Here is a 12,778-nt window from a genome sequence, read left to right as displayed (position 1 = left end):
ACGAGCAGCACTGACTTTGATCAGCTGCAGAAAGGAAACCTGATATTCTATGAGTCAGACCTGACAGAGTGTGGCATCAATATCAGAGCAGCCTCAGTGTACTCAGGAGTGTTCACGCAGGTCTTTAGAGAGGAGAGAGGACTGTACCAGGACAGGGTGTTCTGCTTCGTCCATCTGAGTGTTCAGGAGTTTCTGGCTGCTCTTCATTTTCATCTGACGTTCATCAACTCTTGAGTCAATCTGATGGCAGAAGAACAAACAACCTCCCGACTTTCCAAAGTCTTCAGAGAAAAACCTAAACTAAAACATGTCTACCAGAGTGCTGTCGACAAGGCCTTACAGAGTCCAAATGGACACCTGGACTTGTTCCTTCGCTTCCTCCTGGGTCTTTCTCTGCAGACCAATCAGACTCTCCTCAAAGGCCTGCTGACACAGACAGGAAGTAGCTCAAAGACCCACCAGGAAACAGTCAAATACATCAAGAAGAAGATCAGTGAAAATCTTTCTCCAGAGAGAAGCATCAACCTGTTTCACTGTCTGAATGAACTGAATGATCGTTCTCTAGTGGAGGAGATCCAACAGTCCCTCCGCTTCCTCCTGGGTCTTTCTCTGCAGACCAATCAGATTCTCCTCAAAGGAAGACAGAAAACAGTCAAATACATCAAAAAGATCAGTGACTCTCAGCCAGTCGTTGTCTGCCCTTAGCGAGGCCTCTGACCACCAGGGGGCTCCAGAGGACCAGGACCAGTCAGTATTTCCAGGTCCCAGCCCCCAAAGCCAACTCCTGAGCCCCAGGAACCCGGCACCCGGACACGAGCCCCTCAGCCAGGAAGACCAGGCCAACCTGCTGGCTGTCATTTTGGGCCACAACAACAAGCCACAAACCGAGGAGCAAGGCGATGAGAGCAATAGCGTCCAATCAGAGGAGGCACTAATGCATTGTCCGTCCACCTCTATTACTGATCACAAGTCCGGGCAAGTCCGGGTTTAGTCTGTAGAGGAGGGGCAGGGGCAAGTGAAAGCACTAGGGACTGCAGACATGAGGAGAGCAGGGCTGAAAACAAACAAAGTGACTGAGTATATAGGAGTTTTAACTTAAAACTCAATCACAGAGATGGGCAACTTAAATGCTGGAGGGGCCACAATTTTTCATCGACACTATCACAGGGCCACATATAGGACCGTGAACTTAACCAGATATGATGAAACTGCCATTTTAAACATGTTTACAGTGCAGTAACTTAACATATTTCATGCTCAAATGCATGTATAACAGTATAAATAGGAATACAAAAGGTTTGAAGCAAATAAAAAATAACCACTTACTGTGATTTCTTTTTTTTCAGTGCAAGAACAGCAGAACAACATTAATTGCAAGAAGTAATTTTGTCCATTTTTACACTGCGCTTTTAAGATTTCATGCTCAAATGCATGTAGTTGTACTGAGGGCCACTTCAAGTGAAGGTGCGGGCTGTATGCGGCCCCCAGGTCTCCAGTTGCCCATCCCTGCTCTATCAAGTTAATTAAACTTAAGAGTACCTGATGAAATTAACAAAATGATCAATTCACCAAATAAATTGGGCCATCAGACTCCTTCCTCCATCCCCCACATTCCTCAAACACACACTACTGAACACACACACCTCACATATTGAAAAATGTTGTCAAGTGAGAATTAATCCACTACAAGTAAAAGTCCTGCATTTTAAAGTCACTTAAGTAAAATTATAAAAGTTACAGCATCAAAAAGTACTTAAAGTATCAAAAGTAAAAGAATGGACCTACCCAGACTGTTTTATATATCCTTTATATATATTATTAGATTTTTAGTAGTGATGCATTTATGTAAGAAGCATTTTCATTTTAGTAAAGATAGGGCTCATTTTAACCTCTCAATATACTGTTATGAGGTTTAATTTATATAAAAATCGAATCACTTTCAGCTGATCATGTTATTCAAGGTAAATCTTGACCTGAAAAGTGACTAAAGGTGTCGGCTAAATGTAGTGGAGTAGAAGTTTAAAGTTACATAAAATGGAAATACTAAAGTAAAGTACCTCAAAATTTTACTTAAGTACAGTACTTGAGTAAATGTACTAGCTACAGCCCACCACTGCCCTGGTAGGCAGGCAAAGGTTTGGTGCAAACTGAGATCTCTGAGTGAGAAGAAAAGGTGTGTTGTTCCCTTCCACGTTTCTCCAACTTCCTTGTTTCTTTTCTCACAGTCTTTGTTTTTCTGTATCCATCCCATCAAGAGATTTTACCAGACTAACTGAATTTCCCCTCGGGGATGAATAAAGTAATTTTGATTTGATTTTGATTTGATCTCCACATGTGTTCTCACGCTCATTTTCATTATAAAGCAAGTGTCATGGATTCTTCACAGGAAGCGATGTTGCTTTAAACAGTCTGTAATGTCAGCCTTTTTATGTATAAAGTCTAATAAATTATCAAGTGGAAATACATATTTTGAATCTTTAGACCTCACCTGCATGTGTTTGTTTTTATTATTATTATATTAATTCAAGAATGTGATTAGCAAGTTGAATTGTTGTTATCATGGGTCATATGTTTTTTCTGCGCATTTTTCAGTGAGTAATGCAAGTAATCAAATTGTCTTGATCATCTTCAAGACAATTTGATGTCAATAGTTCTAATAATGGCCCCATTTTGAAGAAAATAGAAGATAAAGAATCGTATGATTTGGGGCGTGGCTACAGGTCACTAACAAGGCGAGCCGTCATCAGGAGAGAAGCAGAGCAATGCGTATCCACGGCAACGTATCAATAAAGTTATATATAACATTATATAGATAGAAAAGGGGACGTTTACCGATTTGGTCTCATAACTTTGACCCTTTCACACTGTATTTTCACTTAATGATCACTTAATGAATTTATTTTAACGTTTTGTTCAGTAAAAATGTCTTGTTCAGTGTTTGGTTGGACTAATAGACACTCCAAGGAGTCGCTGCTCAGTTTTCTGAGGTAAGAAAGATACATTTTGTTTTTGTTTTTTTGCTAGCCAAAACTAACATCCCAGTTAATGCTCTAATAATGCTAACATGAATTAGCAGCGGCTTCTCTCAGTCGGGTTGCCGGTGTAGAGAGGTGTGTAGTCAGTGTCGTCAGATCCCTCGCGCTCCTCCAGTCCAAATACGGTCTGCTCCGTGTATCGGAAACAAGATGGCGATGCAAGATGGCGACGAGTATAACTCTGAACTCGAGACGTCACGGTGACTACGTCCATTATTTATATACAGTCTGTGTGCAAAAGCCTGTTTTGATAACGGACGCTTTTATTTTTAAAGGACAAAAAGAGACTTCCTGTGAGATTAAACTGTAAAGATAACGTCAAGAAGTTTAACGTTTTATATTTTAGCACCACCCAAAGAGGCATGAGGTTAGTTTTCACAGTAATCATGCATATTTTTATGTGTTTTGTATTTAAATGTGTTTTGGATAAAAATTAAACGTGTTAAAGGCGTTTGTTTGGAGGAAAAGACGAATACAGCTGATTTGCATACAGTAATGCAATCGGGTTGTTTTTTTTTACCCATAAAAATAATAAATTAAATGTTTAAATGTGTTTCTAATCATGTTTAAACAGTAATCACTTATCAAGTTTTTTTCTTCCATTTTTTTAACACTGAAATTTACAATGTTTGAATAGGTGCGTAGTTTGTGGATGTCTGAATATTTTTAATATTTTTTGAAGCAATCTCTAGGTGAGAAAAGTTAACCCTATTGCAATAATAAGACCTTTATGTGAAGATACTTAGTGCTCTGCTCTCCCTCTTGTGGTAAAGGTAGGAATGTCCACATTGTGTAACTTCAAAAATACCTTATATATACCTTAGATATGTTGTATTGTAAATAATCCACTTGAAAGTCAAGCATTAACTCCTCAATATGTCTCAATACCTAATGTTTTGTCCTCTTTCATGTCCTGTCCCCCTTCCGATGGTGCATCATCAAAAAAGAAACGGCTCATGGCCAAACTGGTGACTCCATCTAGTGATCAGCGTCCACCCTCTCCACCTGGGATACTCCATCAGCTCTCCTGCAGGCCAGGTCTAAAACCCAACACAGCCAGGACATCAGCCCCACCGTGGCAGCTGCCTTGCTCCAGCTCGTCTCCTGGCAGGACTCGGAAGCCGAGGCCTCTCAACGCAGCAAGGAGCCGTCTCCTGCCGCGGACGCTTTGGCCCGGGGAAAGCCTCCTCCACCCTGGGCTGCAGACTCTCTGCCTAAACCTTCAGCTGCAGCTGAGGCCCCAGCAGGACAGGGGACTGCTGCTCCTACCACTGCACCACAGTTCCCAAAAGACCAGGACCTCCGCTTTCCCCACGGAGCTGACCCTCAGTCCCCCCGGTGAGGCAGACCTCGGCATCTTGGGACGGATGCAGCGATCCTGGCCTGAAGGGAATGGCAGAGGAAGACACCTACACATTATGAGTCTCTGGACCATGAGCAGGTAGCTAAAGTTTAATAAAAATGTTTAATGTCTGAAAGAAAGATTTTTCAGGTCTTGAACATCACTGCATTCTGGACAGGTTGTATTGGAGGGAGTGTTGGGACCTGGTCTGACCTTTAACCAACCATCTAGGAATGCCTGCAACCTTTTGCTCTTTCCTTGAACTCGAATGAAGTTAAGCTTCCAAATTGAGTGCCATGCAGCTGAGATTCAACTTAGAAAGCAGCTGTGATCTTTCTTTTGTGTCTTTCTTCAACAAATGATTGCCATGACTGCCATTCCACTGCAGTGCCCACACTAACAACAAAGGTTTCGGAGGCTGAGGTCGCTATCGTCCAGTCTGTGACAAAGTGAAGCTAAAATACTGTGTGTGGGTACGTGTGAGGACACTGATAAGAACACTGGAGGACTGTGAGTTTCCCGTTGAACCTTACATGCTGGCTAGCTACCCTGTTTGCAGTGATGGAATGTAACAAAGTACAATTACTCAAGTACTGTACTTAAGTACAATTTTGACTTTACTTAAGTATTTCCATTTATGCAACTTTATACTTCTACTCCTACATTTAGAGGCAAATATTTTCAGCTCAAGATTTAACATAAAAACATGATCAATTAGTGATTATGCATTTTTAAAAATAAACCGCATAACAGTGTATTAAGTAGTTAAAATGAGCCCTACCCCAACAAAATTAAAATGCTGCTTACATAAATGCATCAACAATAATAATCTAATATATTTAGAATGTATAAAAAAATCTGAGTGGGTCCATTCTGCATAACGAGTACTTTTACTTTTGGTACTTTAAGTACATTGTACTTTTACTTCAGTAAGTTTTGAATGCCGGACTTTTACTCGTAGTGGAGTAATTTCACAGTGTGGTATTAATACTTTTACTTAAGTAAAGGATCCGAATACTTCCACCACTCAGTTTGTAGCCTCATGCTTCCTTCGTGACCCCGACGACCTTTGAATGATCTCGGCCTATTGGGTAAGTTTGGGTTAAGTTTCTGCATTGTGCATCTGCAGGACTTTTTTTTTCACCCAGAATATTCTCTGTCATCAACTCAGCTAAATTGCAATGTGCCACATGACGACTTCCTCACCTTAACATACAGCAAATCTGTGTCCAAACAAGTTTAAGCCTGCAGCACTGACTTTCCTGAATCAAATATGGATTAAACCACTACATTACGACGGACTGCTCCATAATACACACACTCTTCTGCTCGTTAAACTATAAAGCTGGAAATGTATGTATTTATACACACATGCGCAGAAACAGACTTTTCCTCGTGGGCTGTGAAAGCCTTGTTTTATTGTCGTCACAAAAAAGCTTTTGTGTTTAACAAAAGCTTTTTTCTTTTTGAGGTGCAGTTATTTTTTTTTTACATAAAGGGAAAGATAACATGCGTAACCCTCCAGTTATGTTTGTTTTTTCAGGAAGAGCAATAACCCGAGGCATGTTTAACTATCCCAAAGTGTCAGAAACAAAAAAATCCCAGTAAACATTGTTTATATTCCATTATTAACTCCATTATTAACCACCTCAATCAATATTTAGTACAATGTTGTACTAAATGTTAAATTTTTTTTAAGTACATTGGAAAGACTGACATATAAAACAATGGTTTTACATGACATTGATTTAAAAAAAAAAATCGTTTTACATTTGAAAAATTTTCCTTTCCACGAAAACTTTTTTTTTTTTTAAACTTGAAATGGGTCAATTTGACCCACAACATAAAAGGAGGATTAAAAAAAAAGATTGTCCATGGTTCTTTTTTTTTTGCTTTGGAAAAGTAAAGGGAGGATATAATGGTTTAATGTGTCTTTAAAAAGCAAAAAAAAATATTTTATTTAGTTTATTAAAGGAAGTAATGCTTTTTTTCAGCTGGTCAGTTGAAAAGTCTCTGCTGGCGTCTCTGGATGTTTACTTAGAGTGGCCACTAGATGGTAGACATTCACTCAAACTGCAGGAAGTCCTCACAGTCAAGACTCCTCAAAGTTGACGGCAGTATGGGCCAAATTCCACACGGGACTGTATTCACAAACACTCTGAGCTCCTGACTTCACCGAGAAGTTTCTAGCAAGGAGTCTGAGCTTAAGAGCGATTTAGGGAAATTCTCAGAGCCAGAAAGGGACAAAAACTTTAACTAAACTTAGGAGACTCACTCTGTTCATGTGATGCTTTCTTTTTTAAAAGGTGTGATTAAAAAATAAATAAAAATGCATTTTTGGTGATAATGGGCATAGAATAAACTGTAAAATCAATTAGCCTAATCATTGAAATTAGTCTAAGACACTGACTAATTATGATTACTATTTGTATACAATACATTTATTAGCCATACGAATACTGACCTAGCCCACAACATGTTTGGAAACAGCCCATTTACAGGCCTATAGTTATGTTAGTGTCATCAAGTACTGAATCTGATATTACAGTCGTCACTGTCGCATTTTATCTGTTTTTGTAATATCTTTAATTTCTGGACTTCTTGCTTCGGAGATGTGAGCGCTTCTCTCTCTGAGATCGACCACAAACAGGATCTAATCTGTAGCTTTTTATTGATTCACTGTCATTCAGTAATTGCAGAGTATTTCTTTTGCCTTTTTGCCATTTCCTCCTCTCCTTCAGGAACTCTAAAGCCTCTTAAAGGTCCTCCTTCAAACTCTGAACAGTTTGACTCCATTCTTAAAGGCTAAGATGCTTTGTGAATATATTTTATCTTTGCTAGGATCATGTCTCAACTGTAAAGAGGAAAGTCACAGAAATTATAATTCGCTTGGAGCACCTCCTTTGTACTACAAAGCTTTATGTTTAGGTTTTGAAGTGTTTTCTATGACTTTAAAGATAACTGGAAACTCACATGAGTTAATTTTCAGTCTATAGGCTACTTTGATTAGAAACGTATAAGGAAAGGAAATTCATTGAACATACAAGTAGCACAAGTAAAATTACTTAAAAGTGTGCATAATCCATAATCTGATTAAAAATAAAATAAAATAAATGCATAACTACGTCTTAAACATAAAACATGTTTAATAAGGTGAAACATTTACAGTAGTTTTTTATTTTCCAAAAGTAGTCGTATCCAAAATATTTTCACATTATTATGAATATGGCTATAAAAATTTGTCATTGTTAAATTGGATTTTTTTTTAACCAGATAACAGTTCAAATCTTGTCTTTTTCATTGTTGACCTGCCAATAAGGCAGCAAAGTTACATGTAGAATGCACATTAATTACAAACGTACAATAAAAGACAAAATAATCCATTACAACTGGTGCAGAATAGAAACTAATGAGCTCGCATTAACAAAAGATGTTAAATATACTCAGATAGTCTTGACAAAAAGCAAAGGATTATTTTATAACAAAAACAGCTTGTGGTTAAAAAAATAAATATCCGATAGCTTTTGTGTAAAACTGGCAGTGGTGGAAGAAGTATTCAGATCCCTTACTTCAGTAAAAGTACTAATACCACACTGTGAAATTACTCCACTACAAGTCCTGCGTTCAAAACTTACTGAAGTAAAAGTACAAAAGTATCAGCATCCAAATGTACTATGATACTTAAAGTATCAAAAATAAAAGTACTCATGGAGTCACATTATGATTCATTTATGTAAGCAACATTTAATTTGATCAAGATATGGCTAATATTAACTTCTAAATACACTGTTATGAGGTTTAATTTAGAAAACAACTAATCAAATCACTTTAAATGTATTTTTTATGTTAAATCTCCACCTGAAAAGTAACTTAAGCTGTCAGCTAAATGTAGTGGAGTAAAAATTACAATATTTGCCTCGAAATGTCGTGAAGTAGAACTATAAAGTTCCATAAAATGGAAATACTCAAGTAAAGTACAAGTACCTCAAAAACGTACTTAAGTACAGTACATGAGTAATTGTACTTAGTTCATTTCCAGCATGGAAAACTAGTCGCAGCATTGTGACAAATCAAGTCTGGTTCTGGAACACTATAGATCTTTATGTGTAGTTTTATTGTCCCTTTTCTAATTAATTGTTTCCTGTATGCTCCCTAATATGTGACGAGATCGATCCAGTCAGACAGAGACGTGAAGTGCTCGCCATGCATCAATCTTTTTTATGTGGTGAATCCTTTACCACTTGGGTTGATCTCTTTATGAAGATCCTGACAGGCAGACAAGGATCATAAACTGCAGATTGGCAAAGAGAGAAGCCTGCGAGGTTCACGCAGACTGCCTGTGTGTGTGTGTGTGTGTGTGTGTCAGTGTGTGTGTGTTAGGATTGGCCTCATGCATACCCAGACCAGCTCCTCTCTTGGCAGGCTTACAGAGCCGCTTACCCCTCTGGCCCACCAAGCAGCTGAGCCCTCTGGGTGAGAGATCCTTTCAGAGTGGAGGCAGTGGGAGGCTCACCTGCCCTCTAGCACAGGCCCAGTGTGAGTGAGATGAGACGGTGCTGTGTATCTGTGTGTGTGTGTGTGTGTTTCTGTCTGATGCCTGCGCCCATCGGGACTCCAAATAATAGTGAATGTGCCCGCAGGGATTTTCCACAGGAGAAGTAGTGGGCAATGCCAGTGCCAAGTCACAGAGACTAGACGAATAAATCAGGCCTGAGCAGTGAAGAGAGGGAGGTGCACGAGGCTGCGCCATCAATCAGAAAGGCACCTTATGGGGAATGCCCATAAATGTGCCATGCTGCCAGTCTGAAGCACGTACTCGCCATGGCAGAGACAGGCGGCGGCGACGGCGGCATTCAAAATGGAGCCTCCATTTTGGATGCCGTCGCTTCACTGTCAGCTACAGAGATTCTGGAGGACGTCCAGACAAACAGTGAATTGACAGACACGATTTCAGTCTATTCATACCCAATTTTATCCATGCGCTTGGAATTTTTTGCAACACTTATTCTCTCAGTGCCTACACAAACTGGTAAACATATTTTTTTTACAATAATCTCACCAGTTTATGTAGATGTACCAATGTGAATACACTGATAATGAGACAGAAACAGGTCATTTTTCCACCCAAAGTCGCACCTTATTAGTCAGAGGGGCATCAGCTTTAATGTTTCTTGCAATAAACAAAAGTGAATGACGTAAAAGAAAAGTGTGAGGATGAGAAAGTACATTTTATAAATAAAAATGTGCCAATAATAAACCAATTTAATGCTTTGACGGCAGAAGAATTGCAGTCTTTCAAAAGAAAGGACATTTCTAAGTGACGGCAATCTTTTGAGCGGTAGTGTATATTTTGATATGTCCCCTTGATGAAATGGATGGATGTAACAAAAGTCTTTTATTCAGTAAAAATTGAACAAACAGGAGCATGCAAAAAACTCCTGCAGGTTCATTTTGATAGGATTAAATTGATCAATATAATAATTCACTCTATGGGCAAAAAATCCCAAAACTCATATTTCTTGCATTTACATCCAATTTGCCGTCGCTTCACTGTCAGCTACAGAGATTCTGGAGGACGTCCAGACAAACAGTGAATTGACAGACACGATTTCAGTCAATTCATACCCAATTTTATTCATGCACTTGGATTTTTTTGCAGCACTTATTCTCTCAGTGCCTGCACAAACTGGTTGTTAGAACACAACATTTAAAAACATTTTTTTTTTCAATAATCTCAGCAGTTAATATAGATCTACCCAAATGTGAGTGGCATCTTATTTGGATAGAAATTTGGCTGATTTTATATGACTTCCGGTATAAACCACGCCATTCCGGGTCTTCTTTTTGAATACAAACACAGAGACAAATAAGTTTCCCAGTTAAATGGATACAACAGGTGCATCTCAATAAATTAGAATATCAAAGAAAAGTTTATGTATGTCAGTAAATCAATTCAAAAAGTGGAAATAACACATTATAAAGATACATTACACACACAATGAAACATGTCATGTCTTAATGTATTACATTTCTTTGGCTTGGATTATGGCTTACATTTAATGAAGACCTAAAATTCAGTATCTTAAAAAATGTGAATATTACAAAAGACCAATTTTAAAAAGTATGTTTAATATGGAAATGTTGGTCTCTGAAAAGTATGTCCATTTATATGCACTCAATACTTGGTTGGGGTTGTTTGACTTGAACTACTGGAAATTGACTTTTCCATCATATTCTAATGTATTGAGTTGCATCTGTACTTAATGACGTCTCTGTGCACCTTTAGGAGTTACATATCCTTTGAAATCTGGCAACCTTGAGCAAATAGCTGCTTCTCCCAAAATGATGTAAAATGATGGACCCAGCTCTCACATCACACATCTGCCTGGACCCTCGCTGACTGTAAACAGCACTTATGAAGCTGCTTAAATGTACACCAGCCACCAGAGTATATGTTGATGAATTTTGGGGAAATATGTCTGTACTTTACTAGCCAGAATTTCCATCAGTCAATCACTCTTTTGCTGTAAAAAGTCTGGTTTAAAGCTGTTAAAGTGGATAGTGACCTTTCCTTTCCGATGATGAAACTTTCTTCGTTCTAATCATTCACCAGCTTGCTACAACTTACAATGTAAGAAACCATGTAAAATGAATGCGTGCCTCAACTGGTGCTACATTTTAAATTGGCAGAAAACTCGCTCAGGATGCAAGAAAAAGAAGAGAGAAGAGGGCAAACTGGAACGGAGAAGACGAGGAGATTGACGGACAAGGAAGGAGGGCGAACTGTGGCTGGCTCTGCAGGGAAGAAAAGTAAGTAATGCTGCATTTCAGTGAATCAAACACTGGAGGATATTTCACACATTTATACAGTATTTAGATGAGGCGCGTGGCGGGCTCCTACGCTCATCTTTTTCAGTTTTATTAACTCAAGTTCATGTTAACATTCAAAAGAAGAAGCACAGTTTGAGATGTGACTGACGCAGACAAAACATAACTATGAATTCTGCTGCTGAAGCACTCCATAAATTCACTCATTTTTTTATCACTTTAACTGTAATAAAATTCTTGATTTAATTTGAAGGTAAAAAGGGGGATCTGCACTAGTAAAATCTGACTCTTAAAATTACTCCATAATGCTCCAAAAGCCAGGTATCCTGTGGCCCTGCTCACACCAGCCATTAATATGCATCTTGTGTGTGTGTGTGTGTGTGTGTGTGTGTGTGTGTGTGTGTGTGTGTGTGTGTGTGTGTGTGTGTGTGTGTGTGTGTGTGTGTGTGTGTGGTAGCTCCTTTGTGCAGTGTAAATCTGGGCCGCTGTTGTCTCTCTGAGCCATGCTACAGTTTGATGTTGAGTTTGATGACTGAGGCTGTTTGATCAGTGACTATGTGTAAACTCAGTGAGGGGAGATAGGGACTCCCACAGCACCACATCTAAGACACACACACACACACACACACACACACACGCAGAGTGATCAGCAAAGAAATGTAAAGCACGACTAGTAAACTGTAAAAAATCAAACATATTAAAAAAATTACATCTTTCACCCTTATAGCAACAAAAAAAACATTTAATCACAAATGCATCCTGGGTAGTGAGCAAATTGTGCTGTCTTCATCAGATCCCTTCTTTGTCTTCTATCAAACAAAATTTAATGTCAGTCATTTCGTTTACGGCTTCATCTTTATTTATGCGATATTTCAGAAATTGATTGACTTTAGCCCAGCAGTGATATATGCTTCAGCGCTGAAACAGCATGCTTTATTGATGCCATAACACCATCTCCATTTCTACTCAGTTTATAGTTTTGTGAGAAACTGCTGTCACACACACTCGTTATTTCTTTATCGCTCAGCAGCAGTGAGACCGACCCAAGAGTTTGTTTTTTTCAGGAGGGCTTTTGGATTGGCCAGATGATACAGATGTGTGTTGATTTTATGTGAAGTCACTGGTGCCAGGTCATTAAAAACAAATAATCTGGAATCCACTCTGGTAGGTTTAAATTCCACTTATAATGATGTGTTTTTATCTGAGTCAGTGGTGGAGTTTTGATTTTCAAAACAAAGTTAGATTAGGCACAAATCCTTTTATATTTTCTATGATATTAACTAGCGCTCAAAAGTTTGGGTTCCCCCAGAAAATGTCTAGCCTTTCAACTCTAGAACCTTGGATTAACACACTGTGCCACTGGTACACATGACAATATATGATAGAGATTTCATAAGAAAATCAGCTTTTATAGTCATTTACCACATTAACAATGTTTAGACTGCATGTCTGTTATTTTAATTTTAAAAAATTGGGCATTTCTATAAGTAACCCCAAACTTCTGGGCGGTAGTGTATATTTTGATAAGAAATGGATGGATGTAACAAAAGGATTTTTTCCAGCAACATTTTAA

The sequence above is a fragment of the Centropristis striata genome, chromosome 13, assembly GCF_030273125.1.
Source record: "Centropristis striata isolate RG_2023a ecotype Rhode Island chromosome 13, C.striata_1.0, whole genome shotgun sequence".
NCBI lineage: Eukaryota > Metazoa > Chordata > Actinopteri > Perciformes > Serranidae > Centropristis > Centropristis striata.
Note: the sequence above shows the minus strand (reverse complement) of the source record.